Raw genomic sequence first — 24,656 nt, 5'->3', positions numbered from 1 at the left:
CGTGAAGGCTTCCAGTGCAGGGGCTAGCCAGGGTAGCCAGTCGCAGCTGCGCGATGGGCACCCAAGGCAGCCACGACAAAGGGTTGGTGCGCGCACGGGGCGGCGGGGCGCTGTCGGCAGGTGATGTGGCGGCGGCTGGCTCTACAGCGCGTAGGCGGAGACGGCTAGCGACGTGCGGTAGGGCGACGAGGTGAGGTGCAGGCGGCGGTGTGGCCGCGCGTGGCGCTAGGGTAGGGCAGCACGTGGGTGGCGTAGGACCGAGCGGCGGCGGCGGCGGGCCCCACACGGGCTGCCCAGGAAAGCAACGGAGGCCATGGAGGCAGCGACTGGCTGCCGGCCCGGCGGTGGCGGCACAACAGCCCCCGCGCAACTAGTCGGCTGCTCGACGAAGGCCTGTCCGTGTGCTGTGTTCAACTAGGAAGAGGACAGAGAAAGGGGATGACACATTGGGCCTGCCAGTAAATGAGATAGACTGAGAGGGGCTTTTGGGTCTATACGAAAATACAAAATTATCCGTACACTTGCACATGGGCTCAAAGACGTTGTATACGTATATAATGGCATATTTTAGCTTTGACGAGAATTGTAATGTCAGTGGTATAGTTTCTTGAACAACAATGGTGTGTTTCAGAAATGGTAAAGTTATAATAGCACAGATCCAATTAGCCCTATATTTTATAGAGATTCTCTCATAATTTTAGAATCTCGAAATCTAATAAAATTGTTAGGAGTTTTTATCTGGGTTCACAAAACCACTTGCAATTCAGACAGCACCTAACTCAAAACCACTTGCAATCAAATACAACTGTTGGATTCCTTTTATCCGCAATTAGACTGTCTCCAACAAGAAACCCATATAGGCATCTAAACCCAAAATAGGTAGCAAGAGATCTAAAATCAGCCTCCAACAGAGTACCTATACGGAAAATCTATTTTGGGTTACCTGAGAGGCACAACCTAAATATGGGCATCATCTCTCCTGAAAATCCATTTGCAGAAAATATTCTCTTTTGGGTCTTGTTGTTGGAGAATATGCTGAATATGTATTGAACCTTTTGCCTATAAAGAACAAATGGATCTTATATTCTGGACGTTGCTGTTGAAGAAAGCCTTATACGCATTAGGATCCAAACGACACCTAAATAAACAGGCCGATTTGAACTGCCTGGGCCAGGGTTGATTGCCGCACGCTATAGTCACTCACACCTAGGCTATGGAGGTGGCATCAGCGAGGGAGCGGAAGAGGCAGCGCGAGGGCGATGCGAGCAAGGGTGACGCGAGGATGCACGAGGTATGGAAGAGGCTGCTCGAGGCGGTGGCTGGGAAGCCTCAGTACACATACCTGCCTATCACCGACACCCTCAAGGTTCCCGGCGTCCGGGTCTGCCTATTCGTCGTCGTCGCTGAGATCAGTGCCGTCGTCCACAGCCGTGGCACGGGTGAGCCTCACTCTCAACCCCTCCCCTCCTCTCCTTTCGCGCTGCGCACCCACCGTCGGCCACATCATAGGGTTTAGTCCAGATTTTAGCAGGATAAGAGTTGGCGGTTTGTGCGTAAGCTGTTGCAGGCTGTATGCTTCCTTCTTCAGTTATTCTTCAGTCTGATTCACCTAGTGTTTGTTATCGGTTGCAAATGCTGCGGAGGCAGGGAAATGTTAGCACCCGACGGCGCTGGGGAAGAATAAGTGCGGGAAGAATAGGAATTACAGCGATTGAGCTATGATGAATGATTAAAACTCGATTTAGGGTTTTACAATTTTCTGTTCATGTCCCTCTCCCCATTCCTCTTTGCTACTTATACTATGTCTCCTAGTTGATCCAGGATGGACCAATCGCCCGCGAGCTGGGCTTTGTGACTCTCTTGGGCCGAATTGGTGGTGGGCCGGTAGGCAAGCTAGAAGTAGCAGCTTCTTCTTCAGGTGCTTGGCTAGCGTTGCTGACATTCCCTGGGTCTTCAGAGCCGGCATGTCCCCAGGCCGGCGCACGCGGGAATTGCTGACGTAGAGTGACGAGCGGCTCCTAGGTAGCCAACTCAGGTGGAGTATGCGACCACTGGATGAGACCCTGCTCCATGGGGTGATCTCTCGAAGTCCAGCGACGCTGTAGAATACGAAGTGGAACTTGGAAAACATGTAAGTCAGATGGCAATGCAGATGATACCTGTTGAGCACCTGGAGATAGCTTCAGCTGGGAAAACATGAAAAACCAGGTGAATAGATGAAGATGGTGGCAACTCCAATTTGTAAGCCACTGGCCCAAGCTTCTCAAGAATCTTGTAAGGGCCAAAGAAGCAAAATGACAGCTTGTGATTTGCATGGCGCATCAAAGAAGACTGCACATATGGTTGGAGCTTCAAGAACACCTTGTCACCCACTGAAAACACTCGCTCTAAGCGACCTTTGTCTGCTTAACGCTTCATGCGGTCTTGAGCACGCAACAAGTGTTGATGGATAAGCTCCTACATGTGTGCGCGACCAGCAAGCCAGGACTACAGATCTAGGATAGGAGCAATCGATTCCACATCTAGACCCATGTGTCGAGGAGGAAAGCCATATAGGACCTCAAAAGGCGACTTCTAATGCAGAATGGAAGGATGTATTGTACCAATACTCCACAAGTGACAACCAGTGATGCCACTGGGAGAGGCAGGAGTGAGTAAAATAGTGGAGAAAGGTCTCAAGGCATTGATTTACCCATTCAGTTTGTCCATCAGTCTACGGGTGGTACAAAGAGCTGAGGCAGAGAGAAGTACTGGCTGCTTTAAATAGAGCTTGCCAAAATAGACTTGTGAAGATCTTGTCGCGATCAGAGATGATGAATGTGGGCAGACCATGAAGGCGGTAGACATTGTCTAGGAACAGCTGAGCCACAGTCTTGGCCGTGAATGGGTGCTTCAACACGATGAAATGAGCAAATTTAGAGAACTTATCGACAACAACCAAAATGGCATTAGCAAACCCTGATGTTGGAAGTCCTTCGACAAAATCCATTGAAATGATCTCCCAGGAGCTTGTAGGAACCGACAGAGGTTGTAGAAGACCTAGGTAACGGGCGTGGTCAGGTTTAGCCTGTAAGCACACTAAATAGGATTGCACCATGTGCCAGACATTGGCTTTCATGCCGGTCTAGAAGAATAGATGTTTCAGTCTAGAGTATGTTGCTGGTGCTCCTGAGTGACCCCCCATTGGCCTAGCATTAAAGGCTGCCAAGACCTATTGTTGGATGGCTTTACTAGATCCCAACCAAATGCTCCCCCGATAGCGAATCACACCCTAGACCAGAGAATACTGAGGAATAGACTCTGGGTTTGTGGCCAACTGTGATAGCAGCTTTATAGCCTCTAAATCAGCCTGATAGCTAAGCACCACAACATCCAACCACTGATGTGTGATAGAGGAGATAGCCAGAATTTGCTCAGGATGGCGACGCCGAGACAAGGCATCCGCGGCTCCATTCTCGTTCCCCTTCTTGTATAGAATCTTGTACTAGAGACCCATTAGACGAGCAAACACCTTTTTCTACCATGCGATATGAAGGCGTTGGTCATTGAGGTGTGTTAAACTTTGATGATCCTTGTGGATATAGAACTCTGCTTGGAGAAGGTAATGTCGCCAATGATCCACTGCCAACAATATCGCCAAGTATTCCTTCTTGTAGACAGTTAGGCCCTAATTTCTTTTGCTAAGCGGCTTGCTAAAAAAGCAATAGGATGATTGTCTTGCTGGAGAACAGCTCCAATCCCTAAACCAGAAGCATCTGTCTCGATGTAGAATGACCGATTGAAATTGGGAAGAGCAAGTACTGGGGCCGAACAGAGAGAAGCTTTGAGCAGTGAAAAGGCTTCAGCATGAGTAGGGGTCCACATAAAGACTTGATCCTTCTTGAGCAACTCAGATAGGGGCTTAGCAAGAATATCAAAATGTCTGATGAATTTCCGATACTAACCTACCAGACTGAGAAACCCATAGAGTTCTCTGATATTAGATGGGATCGGCCAGTCGGCAACTGCATGCCTTCGTAGGATCAGTAGACAAAGCCATCTGCACTAATCATGTGGCCTAGGTAGGATATGGACTACCGAGCAAAACTGCATTTGGATTTCTTCAACATCCACTGATCGCGCCGGAGCCAAGCAAAGACTTGTTGAAGATGCATGACATGAGACTCAAATGAAGGACTAAACACCAGTATGTTGTTAAAAAAGACAATGACAAATTTGCATAGTCTGGGAGCTAGGGTAACGTTCATCGCACCCTAGAATGTACCTGGTGCTCCTGTGAGACCAAAGGCCATCACATGAAACTCATATTAGCCTAAGTGGGTCTAGAATGCCGTTTTGAATTCCTCACCTTCGCGCAACAAAATCTGATGAAAGCCAGCCCGTAGATCTAGAGTAGAAAACCAGCAGGCATGTGCTATCTCATCCATGAGTTGGTCAAAGACCGGGACAAGAAACTTAGACTTCAGTGTCAAGGCGTTGAGGTGATGGAAATCCACACAAAATCAGTAGCCACCATCCTTTTTGTGTACCAGGAGTACCAGGGAAGAGAAGGAGCTATGGCTGTGCCTAATCAACCCCTGGGATAACATCTCTTGCACTTGTTTGTCAATCTCGTCCTTGAGCTTCAGTGGGTACCGATAAGGTCTCATGAGGACAGGTGCCGCTCCTGGTATCAGGGGTATCTCATGATCAGAGGCCCTTGATGGCGGTAAGGAAGTAGGAGGCTCAAACAAGTTAGAATAAGCATCCAACAGGGACTATAGCTCAACTGGCAATGGCAGCAAATCCGGTTCAGCTGCCTCATCGGCATCCACTGAATCAATGTGAAGCAACAACTACTGAGGGAAGGAAGTTGGAAGCCCCTGCAACATAGTTAACTGACCATTGTATGGAATCACCATCCACTTTTCCTGCCAATGGATCTGCATGGAACTGTATGTTGCCAACCAATCCATGCCAATCACCACATCAAAGGAGCCCAGTGGTAGCACCCTAAAGTCAGACTAAAAAGAACAATCACCAACTGACCAAGGAACTTGAAGCAGCATAGCCGAGCTGGTGAGCTGAGTTCCGCCAGCAACCAAGATAGAGCTAGACACTAGGACTGAAACAACACTTGTCAAGCGAGGGACCAAGGCTTCATGCACAAAGGAAGATGAGCTGCCTGAGTCGACCAAAATCTACAAACAAGCCTGTGAAGCAAATAGAGCGAGAAGATGGCACACCAGAAAGTGTAGATTTGGAGAGTGCTAAGCAACATTGTTCAGTAGGCGGAAACTCAATAGAATCAGCCAATTAATCCTCAGAAGAAAATGAATCCCATAGAGCATCAACTGCATGAAGAACCTCGGGAGCACAGATAGGGTCCTTACTCCACCTGGTGTTGCATTTGAAACACAGACCAAGAGCCCACCTATATGCCTTGACAGCCGCCATGGTTTGGTGGGTTGGCTGAGCAGCCGCCCCAGTCAGAGCCGCAGCAGCTAGAGCCACCACCTTGTCAGCATGTGGTGGAGGCGGGGGCAGCAGCAGGGGTGCTGCTGCGGCCGCTGGCAGTCGAGGGCGAAATGCAGCCTACCAATCACCTCCACGCAGGGCTCGCGGATTAGGAGTTGTGCCCACCTCTTTCTATAGTAAAGCGAGACAAACAACATCATCGAAATTTTGGGGACGCTGAACAAGAACTATTGCTTTAATGTCATAACAAAGTCCATCAATGAAACGCTGAGTGAAGAATAGTGGGTCGACATTAGGAGAATAGGAAATGAGCTGATCGACTAACTGTGAAAATGCAGTGACATAAGCTGAGACAGACGTCTGTTGATGGATACTGAACATTTGACGGAGGAGATGCTCATGCTGATCACAATCGAATCATTTGTGAAGCAAACGATGGAAGTAATCCCAAGTTGCTGAGGGCAGCTGGGGGGCAATAGATTGGTACCAAATCGCTGTTGGACCCTCCACATAGTGTTCGACTAAACCAATCCAAATAGAAGGATCAACAACATACGTGTTGAAATATTTCTCACATAGGGAACGCCAACGTTTTGGGTTGACCCCATCGAACGTTGGAAAGGGAAATTTAGGAAGCCGACCAGTCAGTGGTGGATCTAGGAAAAATTTTAGGGGGGCTGAACAACACATACCTCTGACTGCTGCTCGATCTTAAGTCTCAGCTCCACCTATGCTATACGACTTTGCCTAAAAATTCATAGGGGTTCCACTACTCTGGTTTGGGTAGGGAGGGCTCGAGCCCCCCCTGCCCCACCGTTGGATCCGCCCCTGCGGATAGTCAGTTGATTGGGATAGTTGGGATCAGGGTAGGGAGGGTGAACTAGTGGTAGAGGAGGGTGATTTTGGAGATGAAGGGGTCTGGAATGAAAATTGGGCTAGGGTGGTGGAGGGGGGTGAAATAGATGTGGGGGTGGATCGTGAACTAGCTTAGGCGTCGGGCATGGAGGAATGATGATGGGCGGTAGACAAAATTTAGATGCAAGAAGATGAGAGTGATGGTCAGGGGACATATCATTGGCCAGGACATGGGTCCAAGTCGTGATGACTCCGGACCCAGCATCCCATGTACTTATGTCGATGCGGTGCCTAGTGGGTGATGTGGCGTGTAGACTGGTCGCCAAACCAACGTAGTCGCCGCCGGTGGTGAATGAAGCGTGATCGGGCGATGAGACGATTCATCAAACGCTTGGTGGTCGAGGTTCTTCACTAGCTTCTGGACATCCTTTTGGATGTCATCCAGGATGCCGTCCACGCCTGGGCGCCATGCTTCGAGATCCACCGAGACCTTCTTAAGCGTGGCCACCCACGGATCGAACTCCTGCTTGACGGTAATGTCGTTGCTGGTCTCAAGATCGGTGAGGCGGTGGGCGTGGCCATTGGTGAAGGTTGCTTTGAGGGAGGCGAGGTGCTGTTCGATGGACGCAGACACTGGATCCGGAAGCCACGACTCGATCCTGTAACACCCCTGGTGTTTTAAATACTAAAACATGCCATGTCATCATATGCATTGCAAATCATTTCATCTTAGTAAAAAATTTTGATATGCATATACTAAAACAAGTTTACCTTTATGTTGTATGTGTTGATTTGTATGGTTGGAATCAAGTTTGAACTCTTGGTTTTATTTTGAATTTTCGAAAACCCTAATTTCAGCGTTTAAGTTTACCCTGGAAAACCCCATTTCAAAATCTAAGTAAATTTTGGGGTTGAGCCTAAAAGCAAAAGTGTAGAGCTTGTCTAGATGTACAAAGTTGGTTTTTGGAGTTTTCTAAGTTGTTTTATAAAATTTGAAGTAATTTGAAAAGGCATAAATTCTTGAAATGTCCCCTTTTTGAATTCAAACTTGCATTTCAAAATGTAGACTGAATTTGGGTATGGTTATAAAAGCAAAGTTGTAGAACTTTGAATTTTGAACAATTTTTATTTTTGGAGATTTTTGAGTTGCCACATAAATTTGGGAGTAATTTGGAATTTAAATCGAGTGGCAATTCTGTAATTTTGGTGAACAGTAACCGTGGAAGACACCTCACCGCCGGCGACCTTCTTCTGGTTTCCAGGTGTGCTCGTGGCCGTCTATGGCTTCGCGCTGGCATGGAGAAGGCTCCTGCGTGGCTTCCTTGTGCTTCTGAGCCGTGCTATAAGGCCTTCACCGTCGCCGTTTTTCGCCGTTCGTCTTCTCTATTTTCCCGACGCCACCGCCATTGCTCCGTCGAGCCTGTGTCGTCGCCATAGTGTCTTTCTAGTCACTGCAAAGCCATCGTAGCTCTGCTTGTTCCTTGCACACCTAGCCAACCAGCTCTGGTCACTTGACTTCACCAGGAAACGCCGCTCGTCGCCTTTCTTCCTCGCAGCCGGCAGCACCACCGTCGAGTGAGCGCCATCGTGGCCAGCGCTTTGCGGTGAGCCTTTGTCCTTGCGAAGTATTGTTCCAGCTTCACCTTGTTCCTATGATGCTCTATGACCGGTTGATTGATCCTTTTGTCCACCGAAGTCACCGAAACACTGCCGTCGACGTTGCTCGTGCCGTCGTGGCTGCTGTGACCATCGACCCACCTCTCCGCTGCTCCTCCGGTCCTGCTTTTTGCTCAATCGCGTTCGGGGTGAGCTGCTGAACCTTCCCATGCTATTTGTTTAAGCTCTATTGGCCTTGTTTCACCAGCATAGTGCAGCCGCTCGGCCGTGTCCGCCATGGCCGGCGTCAAGCTCTGTTTGTGCAGCGATCGATGCAATTAGTGCTACCCCTAGGTGCGCCTTGTCTTGGTGATCATGTTGGTGCCTTCACCGTTGCCGTTGATCTCATCGACGGCGAGGAATCGCCAGTTAGCGCGTGTCGTCGCTGTGGTCAACACGGGGATTGGTGCTGACAGGTGAGGTCGCTCTGTCAGTGGCGGTTTGATTTGAAAATGGAAATTTTTCTTTTTCAGAAATGAATGAATAGTATGAGTTTTTGTTATTTTTGTGTAGAATTATTTAGAGCTCCAAAAATTATAAAACTTTTTGTGTGACCTCTCTGTGATGTATAATATTTAGGAAAAATATGAAATATTGTTTTCAGTACTTTTTGCATGTGACATAAATTGCTCAAATTAATTAATAAATGGGTTTCCATGATTTTTCTATGCTTAAATAATTATCCAAAAATTATGAAAATTGTTTTGCCACTTAGTTATCATATGATGAGTGTTCACAAAAATTTTGAGCTCATTTGGAAGAAGTTGATTTATTTCATAATTTTGAATTAAATAATTAATTCATAAAAGCAAATAGTAAACCTTAATGACTTAGGTTTTGTTTGAATTTTGGATTGAGTGATGACCTTGGGTCATTAGTATAAAATAATTCTTTGTACTTAAAGTAAGCGTTTGAGTTTATAAAAAGGTTTAGTTAGTTGTTGGTTTGCAACTGTACCGCGAAGAAAAGTTGTATTCAAGTTATTAATTTTTATATCCATCATCAAGCATCATGTTTAGTATCTCGCATCATTTTAAATATGGCATTGTTACTTCATGTAGTGAACGATAGTGAGCACATGGTAGTCAATCAAGTGGTTGAAGAGGTTAATCCGGCTGTTGAGGTCAACTTTGATTTCAGTGGGATGACTCCAGAACCAGACTTTTCTGACAACCAAGGCAAGCCCCAGATGCATTTAAACCTACTTTGTGTTTTACAAATTTTTATCGCTTTTGCTTTTTAGTACTACATTAAGTAATTAGGAGTTAAGTGAAAACCTAATTGGTGTATTACCAACCTTGTTTTCCCATATCTACCTTGTTGACCGTTTACATTCGAGAATGCCTATTTATGCTTAGCCATGCTTAAACCGATAAAAGTCGGGTGATGACCTATCACCTATGAGGTTTAAATGGATCTTTGGTTACGTTTGGTTACTTATGTTATCATGAGATATGAGCATATGGAGTAATAAATCTAGACCGGGCGGACTCAGTGTGTGAGAGCCACAAGACATGGAGGTCTTGTGAGCGGGTTCTTTCCGCCTATGTCGATTAAGAACCATCCGTTGTTGAACTGTGTGAGATGAGACTTTGTAGTACTAACCACGTACTTCGGTAAGCCTTAACTTGGTGATTCTATTATAAGAATGGCTACTCATGCACTAGGAGTAGAGAGATAGCGAGAATAGCGTGTACCCACGTGGCAATGGGCTGGATTGGTGGAGTACTGTATTCTCGGGTGGCACGGACTCATTCTTGTTTTAGAGGACCTAAGGGTAGGTTGGTATATGTAGGTCAGGGACCTACATATGTCATGTGGTCTGGAATCCCCAGCTAGGTTTAATCGGTTCGAATCGTCGTTGCTCCTCGGTTATGGAGACTCAACTCTCTGTTCATCATCGTAGTTAATAAATGAAACTTGAGCTAGATTTGAGGAAGAGTTTGATATGAAGTTCATGATCTCATTACGGATCATGGTAGATTCATACATGGTTCTTATAAAGTTTTAAATGTTGAAATAAAGAATTTTGTTAAAGAGCTTTTTCGCAAAAGAACTTTGAGTATTGCTAAAGCCATACCTTGAATCCTTGAGCATGCATTCCTGTGTTCTATAAATTTTATTTCGGTTAAGTCTTATTGAGTACTTTTGTACTTAGGGTTCATTGACCCTTGTTGCAGGTGAGCCTCATGGGCAGGTCTATCTTGGATCATGCTGCATGACTGTTGTTTCAATCGATGATGCCGAGTAAATGTGTGACCCTTGGGCAGGGTACTTATATTGTGTGTTTGTATTATGTTACTAATGCCACTCCACTACTATGGTTTGTAATATTTATCGAACTTAGTTTGTAAGGTTTAAAACAACTGGTTTGTAAACTAGGTTATTGTAAGATTTCTGCTATATTACTCTAATGTATCTATTTGAATAAACTATTGTAATACTGCATTGACTCTGTAATGGGATCCTACTCGAAAATTGTGGATGATTCAGGGTTCCCCATAGACACCCGATAGTCTTCTTAAGTTACCGGGAACATATGCATAGTCTCAGAGGTCATTGGACAGTGACAGGTACATATGGGCTCTATAATTTAGGAGGTTCTGCCATAGAGTGGTATCAGAGCGATCGTTATAAAGTCTTTGTTGTATTATTTTACAAAAACTTCAAAATGATTTGGGATAAATAAATATAACTTGTTAATTTGGTCCAAATTGCTTCTAGCTTATCTTATTTCATTCTCACCATTCCTTATTTGATTAAAAAGGCTTTATGTGGTGGAGTAGTAATCTTATTATGCCCTATATAATAACAACTGTTGTTTTTGTACTTTATAAGCTTTGATGTTTTTGTTTGTAAGAACGATTTATGCATCATGATTAATCCACTTGTTACTTACTTTCCCTCTTAGTTTGGAGTTAAGTAGCGAGTCTAGGTTAAATAGTGTAATCCATCCTGGCTGCTATTGAGACTTGTTTCAGATTGTCTTATTTGGATTAATCTTGCTTCCTACAGTATGGCTCGTACCAAGATAACGCCCCATAAGTCTGTTGGACCTAAAGGAGTTCCTCGTCACCAGCTTGCCCCTAGGAGTGACGGTGCTAGCAGTAGCAGCTCTAGGCCTAATCCCCAGGTAGAGATACTGAGGCTTTTAGCAGAGTTAGCACAAGCTACTAGAGATAGGGTTGTGGATGCCATCCATGTGGGTGAGTTATGGGATAAATTAAGGTGTCTCACCACTACTCATAAGAACTACAAGCGTATGTTAGTTCGTATGGTGGAAGGAAGAAATGAAGCTTGGCATAGAGAAGATGTAGCTAGAGTCCAAGCTCATGAGTTAGAGTTCTATATAGAAGACTGAGAAGAATATTCTCCCAATCTGCATGAAGAAGTCCATAGGCTGAACAATATTTTGGATCCAAATCATGAACCTTAGGCAGATGCAATGGACCCAGGTGTCATCATTGTAGATGATGATGAACTTGAAGAGGAGGAAGAAGAAGATCTAGAAGAATTAGTGATGGTCAATGAAAGTGATAATGAAGGCAGAATTGTTTCCAGAATGGATATCGATCACGAGGTTTGAGGTGATCGAGGAGAAGAGTAGAGTTGTAAAATATTGAGTTCTAGTTTAGTTGGGTAGTCTTGCTTAAGTTTGAACTTGTGTTTAAATAAGTGGAACTAGTGTAATGTGTTTGTAGTCAGCTCTTTTAATAATTCAATAAAGGCTTGTGAGTAAAGTTTGGTTTGTCAAGAACAGATGCATCGTACTTGGGGTTCGACTATTCCTAGTACTTCACAAGATGAGGATGGTATTCCTAATTTGCCACTAGTTCCACCAAATTTGCCTAATGCTATCGCAGCACTAGTCAATGTGACCGTTGATAATGCCCAATTACTTTGGGAGTTACCTTAAAGCAATCAGAACATGATGCAAGGGAACCGTGGTCGCAATCATCACAGGCAAAAAGTTACGTATGTTGATTTCACCGATACAAGACCACCAATGTTCACTAAGGCTGATGAACCACTAGAAGCTGATGATTGGCTTTGTACCATGGACCAGAAGTTTGACCTCATTCCATGCACAGAGTTCTAGAAGCCTGTTTTTGCTGCTCAATAGCTTCGAGGTGCAGCAGGTGCTTGGTGGGCAAATCTTGTGGCTATGCAACCAGCCGGTGTTCAGTTAACTTAGGCAAAGTTCCGCACTGCTTTCCGTGCCCATTATATTCCAGAGGGAGTTATGGCTATGAAGCTTGATGAGTTTCTTGCTTTGAAGCAAGGTGATCAAACAGTCATGCAGTATGTGGGCAAGTTCAATCACCTTTCATAGTATGCACCTAAGCATGTTAACACAGATGCCAAGAAGAAGAAGTGGTTCATGCGGGGTCTAAATACCAAACTTCAGACAATGATGACTACCTGCACCAATGTCACTTATCATGAGTCACTCAACATTGCTATTGCTTCGGAGGAGAAATATCGGCAACATAAGGAGATTAAGAAGAAAAAGAGTGTACCATCTAGATCTTTCAGTGGTAATCAAAAGAGATAGAAAATAATCTATCATCCAGTGAATCACTATCATCCTCCTTATCATCCACCGTAGTTCCAAGCCGATCAACAACAAAATGTTAGTCCTGCTACAACTAACCAGAACTCTCAATAGTCAAATGGTCCTAGTGTTCGTGCTCCAACACCCTAAGGCCACCATTACCCATGTTTCAATTGTGGGAAGTTAGGTCATTTCTCCAGGGAGTGTCTGTATCCTAAGCAGTATAATCCAAATTTTTAGAAGGCTCCTGGAAATCAACAACAGGGTCAAGCCCAGAACAAGAACAACAACCAAAATGCTCAGAAGGGCAAAGATGAAAATAAGATAGGGTGGGTTTTCTATATTCAGGCTAGGGAGATTCTAGAAGGGGAGCCCTGATGCTGGGTATGTTTCCTATCGCCGATCATCCTGCAGTTATGCTTTTTGATTTTGGTGCATCTCATACATTCATCAATAGAACCTTTGTCATAAAGCATGAAATTCCAATTAAGGCAACAAAGGAATTTTTCTTTATATAGTCGCCCGGGGGACGTCTGTGTACTAAGGAAATGGTGTACCAGGTACCCATAAACCTGGGTAGGCATATTTTCCCTCTACCATGATTATTCTCTAGGATCAGGATATAGATGTGATCTTGGGAATGAATTGGATGTATCAGCATAAGGCTATTATAGATGCTTTGAATAGAATAATAAGGTTCAGTTTACCAGATAGTAATTCTCAGCTTCTTATCCAACTTTCAACCTTAAGGAGATCAGTGGAAAAGGTTTGTGCAATTTCTGTCATGGAGGTTATAGATATCCCGGTAGTTTGTGAATTCCCTGATGTTTTCCTGAAAATTTACCTGGTCTACCACCAGATAGGGATGTTCCATTTAACATAGAGTTAAACCTAGAACAGCTCTGATCTCTCAGAGAGCTTATAGGATGCCTCCAAAGGAATTAGCCGAGTTGAAGACACAGTTGCAAGAGTTGATTGATAAGGGGTTTATCCAACCTAGTTCCTCACCTTGGGTATGTCCTACAATTTTTGTGAAGATGAAAGATAAGACCCTGAGGTTGTGTGTTGACTATCGTCCATTGAATGAAGTGACAATTAAGAATAAGTATCCCTTACCTTGGATCGACTTACTTTTTGATCAACTGGCTAGAGCCAAAGTTTTCTCCAAGATTGATTTGAGGTCAGGTTACCACCAAATCAAAATTAAGCCTGAAGATATTCCCAAAACGGCATTTACCACAAGATATGGATTATATGAATACCTAATAATGTCTTTTGGTTTGACGAATGCCCTAGCTCATTTCATGTATCTGATGAATTCGGTATTCATACCTGAGCTAGACAAGTTTATAGTGGTTTTTATTGATGACATCTTAGTATATTCCAAGAATAAGAAAGAACATGAGGAACATCTCAGAATAGTCCTAACACATTTAAGAGAACATCAGTTGTATGCTAAGTTCAGTAAGTGTGACTTCTGGCTGAAGGAAGTACAGTTTTTAGGACATGTCTTGTCAGCTGAAGGAGTTGCAGTAGATCCGAGCAAAGTTAAGGATGTACTAGATTGGAAACCACCAACCACTGTTCATTAGGTTCAGAGTTTTCTTGGAATGGCAGGTTATTACCGTTGTTTTATTCTAGATTTCTCTAGAGTATCCAAGTCCATCACTGGGTTGCTGAAGAACCAAGCCACATTTGTATAGTCATCTGATTGCGAAGAAACCTTCTAGACTTTGAAGAGATTGTTAACCACTACACCAGTATTAGCATAACCAGATATCAAGAAGTCGTTTGACGTTTATTGTGATACTTCTGGTATTGGCATTGGATGTGTATTGATGCAAGAAGGCCGAGTCATTGCCTATGCTTCCAAACAACTTAAGCAACATGAAGAACATTATCCAACTCATGATCTAGAGTTAGCAGCAGTTGTTCATGCTTTGAAGATTTGGCGGCATTACCTGCTTGGTAATACTTGCCATATGTATACAGATTACAAGAGTTCAAAGTATATCTTTACTCAATCAGAATTGAATATGCGACAAAGAAGATGGTTGGAATTGATTAAAGATTATTACTTGGAGGTACATTATCATCCTGGTAAGGCAAATGTGGTTGCAGATGCTCTCAGTCATAAGAGTCATTGCAATTATCTGGCCATAAAAACAATGGATCTGACTTTATGTCAAGAGATGGAGAAGTTGAATGTGGAGGTAATTCAACAAGGTAGTTTGACTAATATAACTGTTGAATCAACTATTCGAGACCAGATTATTGCCGCTCAGAAAGAAAACAAGGGTATAGCCCACATCAAGGAGAGAGTCAGAAATGGAAAAGCGAAATGCTTCAGCATAGATGATGAAGGTGTGCTTTGGTTCAAGAATCATCTTGTGGTACCAATGGTTCCTGAGTTGCGACAGTCAATTCTTGAAGAGGCACATGCTACTAGGTTATCTATTCATTCGGGAAGTAATAAGATGTACCATGACTTGAAACAAAGATTTTGGTGGCCCAAAATGAAGATAGAGATTGCCCGGTATATAGCCAAGTGTGATACTTTTCAAAAAATAAAGGCTATACATTTGAGGTCTGCTGGAGAATTACACCCATTACCTATTCCAGCTTGGAAGTGGGAGGATATTAGTATGGACTTTATTGTTGGTCTACCCAAGACATCAAAGGGCTTTGACTCAATATGGGTTATTGTAGATCGACTAACCAAGTCTGCACATTTTCTTCTAGTCCAGAGTACATATCCCACTATCTGATATGCCAAGATGTATTTAGCACGAATCATGAGCCAACATGGAGTACCAAAGACTATAGTGTCAGATGGGGGTACATAGGTTGTCTCCAACTTTTGGAAACAATTGCATGCTTCGATGGGTACCAAACTCCTGCATAGTACAACCTATCACCCATAGATTGATGGTCAAACTGAAAGGGTCAATCAAGTACTTGAAGATATGTTAAGATGTTGTGTCCTTAACTATTCCAATAAGTGAAATGAATGTTTACCTTTGGCTGAGTTCTCATACAACAATAGTTATCAAGAGAGTATTAGGATGGCTCCGTTTGAAGCACTCTATGGTCGTAGATGCAGAGCATCACTAAATTGGTCTAAACCCGGGGAAAGATGGTTCTTTGGAGTTGACCTGGTGAAAGAAATAGAAGAAAAGGTTAGGCAGATACAAAGTAATTTGAAGATAGCTCAGTCCCAACAAAAGAGTTATGCAGATAAATGACATAGACCATCGGTGTTTTACAAGGGAGATTTTGCATATCTGAAGGTATCACCAATGAAGGAGGTTAACCATTTCGGTGTTAAAGGCAAGTTGGCACCTCATTATATTGGACCATTTCAAATTTTAGAGAGGTATGGAAAGGTGGTATATCGTTTGAAGTTACTAGAACATCTCTCAGCTGTGTATGATGTGTTCCATGTTTCTCAATTAAAGAAGTGTCTCCGAGTGCCTGAGCAGAATGTTGAGGTTGAAGAAGTGGAACTTGAACCTGATTTGACCTATTCTGAATATCCTATCCGAGTTTTGGATCAAAAAGACCATGTCACATGAAGGAGAACAATCAAGTTCTACAAGATACAATGGAATCAACATTCCAAAGAAGAAGCTACTTGGGAATCCGAAGATTACTTGCTAGAAAAGTTTCCGGAGTTTCTTGCGTCAATATAGAATAATATTAGTTGTGCTCTGTCGTTACAAATTGTGTTTTGTAAAAGGACCCTAGCTGTTTTATGGATAGGTTTTGTATGTGTTCGCTCGACATATTTCCTTTTCCATTACTTACCCTTGGACTTTAAATCTCGGGATGAGATTTTTTTAGGGGGAAAGATTGTAACACCCCTGGTGTTTTAAATACTAAAACCTACCATATCATCATATGCATTGCAAATCATTTGGTCTTAGTACAAATTTTTGATATGCATACACTAAAACAAGTTTACATTTATGTTGTATGTGTTGATTTGTATGGTTTGAATCAAGTTTGAAATCTTGGTTTTATTTTGAATTTCTAAAAACCCTAATTTCAGCGTTTAAGTTTACCCTGGAAAACCCCATTTCAAAATCTAAGTAAATTTTAGGGTTGAGCCTAAAAGCAAAAGTGTAGAGCTTGTCCAGATGTACAAAGTTGGTTTTTGGAGTTTTCTAAGTTATTTTATAAAATTTGAAGTAATTTGAAAAGGCGTAAATTCTTGAAATGTCCCCTTTTTGAATTCAAACTTACATTTCAAAATGTAGACCGAATTTGAGTATGGTTATAAAAGCAAAGTTGTAGAACTTTGAATTTTGAACAATTTTTATTTTTGGAGATTTTTGAGTTGCCACATAAATTTAGGAGTAATTTGGAATTTAAATCGAGTGGCAATTCTGTAATTTTGGTGAACAGTAACCGCAGAAGACACCTCACCGCCGACGACCTTCTTCTGGTTTCCAGGTGCGCTCGTGGCCATCTTTGGCTTTGCGCTGGCGCAGAGAAGGCTCCTGCATGGCTTTCTTGTGCTTCTGAGCCATGCTATAAGGCCTTCACCGTCGCTGTTTTTCACCGTTCGTCTTCTCTATTTTCTCGACGCCATCGCCATTGCTCCGTCGAGCCTGTGTCATCGCTGTAGTGTCTTTCCAGTTGCTGTAAAGCCGTCGTAGCTCCACTTGTTCCTTGCGCACCCAGCCAACTAGCTCTAGTCGCTTAACTTCGCTGGGAAACGTCGCTCGTCGCCTTTCTTCCTCACGGTCGGCAGCACCACCGTCGAGTGAGCGCCGTCGTGGCTAGCGCTCTACGGTGAGCCTTTGTCCTTGCGAAGTATTGTTCTAGCTTCACCTTATTCCTGTGATGCTCTATGACCGGTTGATTGATCCTTTTGTCCATCGCAGTCACCGGAACACCGCCGTCGATGTTGCTCACGTCGTCGTGGCTGCTGTGACCGTCGACCTACCTCTCCGCTGCTCCTCCGGTCTTGCTTTTTGCTCAATCGCGTTCGGGGTGAGCTGCTGAACCTTCCCATACTGTTTGTTTAAGCTCTACCGGCCTTGTTTCACCGGCGTAGTGTAGCCGCTCGGCCATGTCCACCATGGTCGGCGTCATGCTCTATTTGTGCAGCAATCGATGCAATTAATGCTATCCCTAGGTGCGCCTTGTCTTGGTGATCATGTTGGTGCCTTCGCCGTCGCCGTTGATCTCACCGGCGGCAAGGAATCGCCGGTCAGCACGCATCGTCGCCGTGGTCAACACGGGGATCGGTGCTGACAGGTGGGGTCACTCTGTCAGTGGCGGTTTGATTTGAAAATGGAAATTTTTCTTTTTCATAAATGAATGAATAGTATGAGTTTTTATTATTTTTGTGTAGAATTATTTAGAGCTCCAAAAATTATGAAAATTTTTATGTGACCTCTATGTGATGTATAATATTTAGGAAAAATATGAAATGTTGCTTTTCAGTACTTTTTGAATATGACAAAAATTGCTCAAATTAATTAATAAATGGGTTTCCATGATTTTTCTATGCTTAAATAATTATCCAAAAATTATGAAAATTGTTTTGACACTTAGTTATCATATGATGAGTCTTCACAAAAATTTTGAGCTCATTTGGAAGAAGTTGATTTATTTCATAATTTTGAATTAAATAATTAATTCATAAAAGCAAATAGTAAACCTTAATGACTTAGGTTTTGTTTGAATTTTGGATTGAGTGATGATCTTGGGTCATTAGTATAAAATAATTATTGGTACTTAAAGTAAGTGTTTGAGTTTATGAAAAGGTTTAGTTAGTTGTTGGTTTGCAACTGTACCGCGAAGGAAAGTTGTATTCAAGTTATTAATTTTTGTATCCATCATCAAGCATCATGTTTAATATCTCGCATTATTTTAAACATGGCATTGTTACTTCATGTAGTGAATGATAGTGAGCACGTGGTAGTCAATCAAGTGGTTGAAGAGGTTAATCCGTCTATTGAGGTTGGCTTTGATATCAGTGGGACGACTCCGGAACCAGACTTTTCCGACAACTAAGGCAAGCCCCGAATGCATTTAAAACTACCTTGTGTTTTACAAATTTTTATCGCTTTTGCTTTTTAGTACTACATTAAGTAATTAGGAGTTAAGTGAAAACCTAATTGGTGCATTACCAACCTTGTTTTCCCATATCTACCTTGTTGACCGTTTACATTCGAGAATGTCTATTTATGCTTAGCCATGCTTAGACCGATAAAAGTCGGGTGATGACCTATCACCTGTGAGGTTTAAATGGATCTTTGGTTACATTTAGTTACTTATGTTATCATGAGATATGAGCATGTGGAGTAATAAATCAAGACCAGGCGGACTCGGTGTGTGAGAGCCACAAGACATGGAGGTCTTGTGAGCGGGTTCTTTCTGCCTGTGTCGATTAAGAACCATCTGTTATTAAACTGTGTGAGACGAGACTTTATAGTACTAACCACATACTCTGGTAAGCCTTAACTTGGCGATTCTATTATAAGAATGGCTACTCGCGTACTGGGAGTGGAGAGATGGCGGGAATAGCATGTACCCACATGGCAATGGGCTGGATTGGTGGAGTACTATATTCTCAGGTGGCGCGGACCTATTCTTGTTTTAGAGGACCTAAGGGTAGGTTGGTATATGTAGGTTAGGGACCTAATATGTCATGTGGTCTGGAATCCCCAGCTAGATTTAATCGGTTTGAATCGTCGTTGCTCCTCGATTATGGAGATTCAACTCTCTGTTCATCATCATAGTTAATAAATGAAACTTGAGCTGGATTTGAGGAAGAGTTTGTTATGAAGTTCATGATCTCATTACGGATCATGGCAGATTCATATATGTTTCTTATAAAGTTTTAAATGTTGAAATAAAGAATTTTGTTAAAGAGCTTTTTCGCAAAAGAACTTTGAGTATTGCTAAAGCCATACCTTGAATCCCTGAGCCTGCATTCCTGTGTTCTATAAATTTTATTTTGGTTAAGTCTTGTTGAGTCTTTTGTACTCAGGGTTCGTTGACCCTTGTTGTAGATGAGCCTCATGGGCAGGTCTGTCTTGGACCATGCTGCATGACTGTTGTTTCGATCGATGATGCCGAGTAAATGTGTGACCCTTGGGCAGGGTACTTATATTGTGTGTTTGTATTATGTTACTAATGCCACTCCACTACTATGGTTTGTAATATTTATCAAACTTAGTTTGTAAGGTTTAAAACAACTAGTTTATAAACTAGGTTATTGTAAGATTTCCACTATATTACTCTGATGTATCTATTTAAATAAACTGTTGTAATACTGCATTGACTCTGTAATGGTATCCTGCTTAGAAATCGTGGATGATTCGGGGTTCCCCGTGGACACCCGACAATCTTCTTAAGTTATCGGGAACATATGCATAGTTGTCAGAGGTCATTGGATAGTGACAGGTGCATATGGGCCCTATAATTTGAGAGGTTCTGCCATAGATCCCCACCAAGCGCCGCTCGACCCCGATAGCTTGGGTAGAGATGGAGGTTTCCAGCGTGGCGAAGCAGGAGTCGATGGAGCTAGTGCGGTCGGTGAAGACATGGTTGCGGTCTTCGAGACGGTGGTCGAATTCGTTGAAGTAGGGGTTGAGCGCGTCGAGGATTTGCTTTAGGGAAGGTTCCATGGCTCTGCGAGCGCGATCGAGTCAGGTGTAGTGGTGGTGCGGAGTTGGGGCAGTGGAGGAGGGGGTGGCAGTGTCGGAATGGCTAGGATTGGGACCAGACATCCGATACCAGGTGTTAGCACCCGACGACCCTGGGAAAGAAGAAGTGCAAGAAGAATAGCAATTACAGCGATTGAGCTACGATGAATGATTAAAACTCAATTTAGGGTTTTATAATTTCCTATTCATGTCCCTCTCCCCATTCCTTTTTGCTACTTATACTATGTCTCCTAGTTGATCTAGGATGGACCAATCACCCACGAGCTGGGCTTCATGACTCTCTTGGGCTGAATCAGTGGTGGGCCGGTAAGCAAGCTAGAAGTAGCAGCTTCTTTAGGTGCTTGGCTAGCGCTACTGACAGGAAATTTGTGGGGTTCCATTGTGATTTTTGCTGTGAAATTAGATAAGTATATATATTTGTAAAGATTTGTTGAATAGTGTTGATTAGGATTAGTTCTCTACTCAAATGCTACTTGCTTATTGTGGGGGACACATGCTTTAGCTTGTCCGCTTGTCCTTGGATCGCCTCTTTCACAACTTTTTGTATGAAGCATTATGCGTTGAGACTTGAGAGGGACCTTCTGTTGCCGTGTTCATTGCTAAGTCTTGCTTTTGATCCTCAAATCAATGCTAGAACCCTTGATCATGGCTATAGTTTTTGCAGATTTCACTGTTACATTGAGGATTGTGGATGAATCACGCAAGGCTGGAATATTTGCAACATTTTTTACTGAAGAAACTGCCCTATTGCCCTATGTTAAGTCAAGTGGAGATGTGACCAGTCTCCATAATGTTGAGGTACAACATAAAACTCTATTTAATTATGCCATTTGTCACTGGGTATTTCTCGGAGTTATAAAATTTCCACATACCTTTTTATATGTGTTGTTATTTAAGCCTATTTTCTTTTCTCATCATTTTTGAAATTTTAGTGACACATTCTGCAGCACCTAGTTCATGCCTACTTTGATCTGCAGATACAGCATCATGGGGAGTTCTATGTTACATTTAACAAAAAGTTTTCTTCATTTACGCTGTTTGAAAGCAATGTATCTGCTGAGTGCAGCCCATATCAGACTTCTATGAAATATCATGGCAGGAAACATGACAAAGAACTATTAACCCAGATGAGAACGTGGCTACCCAATAATCCTCTAGGTGACTCCTAATCGATAATTATATGTAGGATCAAATAGTATAGTGTAGCCATTCTATTTATGAACTCTTCTTACCCAAAGGAGTTACATATTTTATAAATTATGAGTGCAACAGAACTTGCATTATCTCATTTTAGCCCTTAGTTAAGGTCGGTCTCTGCTGCCTTTCAATCAAACACAACAATAGTTTGAATTTTGTTGTCTAGAATTATTCCTATTTTTTTAGATTGTCAGCTTCTTGCAGTGATCTCATATTACTTTTTAACAACCTGCTCTCTCGATAAGTGGTTGATATATGATATTCTGTTTCTTTAGGATATATACCTTTCACTATAGCATGTATTCTGTGTCTATCTTTGTCTCCTTGCAGAGATTCATGAAATACTTAACTAGTACGTCCTTAACAATGCTTTACAAGCAAATTTTCTAACTTCTGTTGCTATCTAACTACTTTGCACCGTAGGCCTAAAAGATCTCAAATTGCAGTTAAGGAGTTTAAAGTCTGGTTCTACTTTTGATCTAGTATGCAAGGTTAGTTCTTTATTCAATCATATTGAAACTCAAGACTTATTTTGGTATAGGGAGTGCTCCAAAAATTCTCTCTGCCTTCTTGTAGGTTTTGCATGTCCGTGAAAATAGCGGCAAATGGATATTTTATGTTTGGGATGGAACTGATACCCCTGTAGCTGAGTTTCAGGCAATGTAGGTTTGTCTATGTTTATTTATTGTTTCTAATTTTTCAGCAATAACATAGAAAAAATCTATGCAATAAGGATGGTGCTCTAGTGTTTTTGAAATATTGTTGCAGCTTTAATCTTTATTTGGTTGTTCTTATAAGGTGCACTGAACTTAAGCATCATCAATGAAAAGAAAATTAGTTTTATCTTCAAAAAACATTTGCTGACATCAGTCACGTCATTATTTTCACTTAATTGACCTATTTTTTGTGTGCCTCTATGCTATTGATTGATGAACGTATAGTTCGGATGCTGAGGCAGTTGAATCACCCCTTCTACTTGAAGGACTACCTCTACTTAGGGAGGTTTTATGCATAATGCCATGTGTCGGAACTGTTCTGAGGATTTTTTTCAGATAGGTCTGTCAATAAAGTATTACACATGCAAAAGGGTATTTATTGGGCCAGGTTCTGCAATATTACTTGCAAGCAAGAGTTTGGCATTTGGAAAGGTGTTTTCTTGTACTCTAGTAGAGTTCGCCTTTTATCTCATAAAGATGGTAGCATTGTTGATCATATGAAGTAATCTTCTTTTCTGATGAATTTTACTGTTCTTTGAACATCATATAAGTAAACTTTACCAATTACATGAACACCTCTAGGATGTATGACAGCCGCAACGCCAACAAAGTTCACTTCCAGCCGATGGCAAGCTTCCCCTCTAATGTTGCTAGTATAGAGCCTAGTAGTCTGATAGTTTGCATTGCTCCTCTGAATCACTGATGAACATATTCTGTTTCATCGTTCAGATCATGAATTTAGCTTCGGATTCAGCATTTAACTGATTAATTAAAATAGTTAATTAGGCCTTATCTTCATTGCTACCTGAATAAGTGTATACTATAGCATCCATCCATTCTATTTGCGTATGAAGGTTGTTGTGCATAAAAACAAACCTCAATATTTTTATGTATATATAGAGATCTAAATGAAGCACATGATGATCTTGTTAAAGTGCTTGTTTACATGTGTTGTATTGATGAACCGCTGCATATAGTTGTAATGCATTTTGGCTGCCATCTGTTGCCCACAAAGGCTTGCCTCATGACAATTTGTTATCAATTCTGTCAGATGTAGAATATGAGAAAGCAGGTTACTCAACGTTAATGGAGTCTTTAACTCATCATGAGGTATTACTTCTTTCCCATTTTTCTCCAGTTATTTATTAGTTTTATTTTTGTTTTTGATTTGGTCTAATATTATCCAACATCCCTGAGAACATGCGAGCATGTTTACTTTTAGTTGTATCCCAGTGATTTATCTCTCCATTTTCATGAGAAAACTATATATTTTTGCTTCTTTAGTTAGTAACACAGAACCATGAGTGTTCTGAACTCTGACTCTAAAGCTAACCAGCTTCAATATCTCCTCTTTTTTGTGGTAGGTGACACACAAATTGAAAACCTTGGTCCATGTTGTGGCAGCATATCCCTGTCAAGCTAGTGAACTCCGTTTGCTTTCGACTCATAAAAATTGTATTCGGTTGACTCTTGAGGATCCTACAGCGAGAATTCATGCGTATGTCCATAAGGATAATGTGGTAATATGTTACTAAATAACCCTTATGCTTGATTTCCTTGCCTAGAGACCATCCCAGGTGTCCACATTCATCACTAGTGAAAAAAATCAGTGTTGGTGGTAAAATAGTTATGGATGCTTAAAAGTCTTGCTGAATTAGGTGATCATGTCTTCAACTAAATCCTTGGTAGGTCAAATTCTTCGATGGTTTTCTGACAGAAGAAGTGGTCATAAAAAAGATGAACAAGCTACTGGGCGTCCTAGAACCAGAGGACAGCGAGGAAGTTGCCCCCTTGATGAGGAATCCACCTTGGATATGGTGTTGCTTGATATCATACTATCTGGACAAAAATGATCGTTGGGGCAGCAGAAGGTACCAAATCTATGCCACAACGATTAGGGATTGAGTAGGGATGCTGCTCGAATATGCAGGAACAACCTTGCAAATGAATCAAACAGATGTTGTGTAGTATTTTGTTATTTTGTATGTGCTGCCAGCCTGCTTATGTAGTAGTATTTTGTAGTATCTTGGAGGAGGGCATTATAGCTATACAACATCTTGCAAGGATGCAGGACAACATGCTATAGTTGTAGCCTACTACTGCCAGTGTTATTGCCTTGACATAATGTCATTGCATTGCCGTCGATCCGTGGCTATATGCTTTTGTACAGTCAGCAAATTATTCTATCCAGAACACGTGGCATTCTATACAAGTCTATATGTGCCAATTGTAAACCTGCACTCTAGATTATCTTAATCTCAAGAACCCCTTATTTTATTGTTTGGTGTCTTATAGTTCTTTGTGTTTCTATATGGATATATTTCTTGTGAATTTTCTACGCTTTGATATTGCTATGTTGCTGTTTTCAGTTTTAGAAGAAGCTTGCGATGGACTTCTCTAGTCATAGTATCTCGATTATCGCGATTGTCATGCCCCCTTGGCCTGTATCATTCGTTTTTAGCATAACAGATGTGTACTTATGGTTTCTAAAAAAAGATGAGTACTTGTGGATCTCAAGTAAAAGAGACCTATTGT

The 24,656-nt window shown here is 42.2% G+C and overlaps 1 pseudogene; it reads left to right on the top strand.

Annotated features, from left to right (window-relative positions):
* Window positions 1-1,213: 1,213 nt before the first annotated feature.
* On the top strand, window positions 1,214-24,026 carry LOC136552958 (protection of telomeres protein 1b-like; annotated as a pseudogene).
* The last annotated feature ends 630 nt before the right edge of the window (window positions 24,027-24,656 follow it).

This window comes from Miscanthus floridulus, chromosome 4 (assembly GCF_019320115.1).
Source record: "Miscanthus floridulus cultivar M001 chromosome 4, ASM1932011v1, whole genome shotgun sequence".
NCBI lineage: Eukaryota > Viridiplantae > Streptophyta > Magnoliopsida > Poales > Poaceae > Miscanthus > Miscanthus floridulus.
This window is presented reverse-complemented; position numbering and strand designations above follow the sequence as displayed.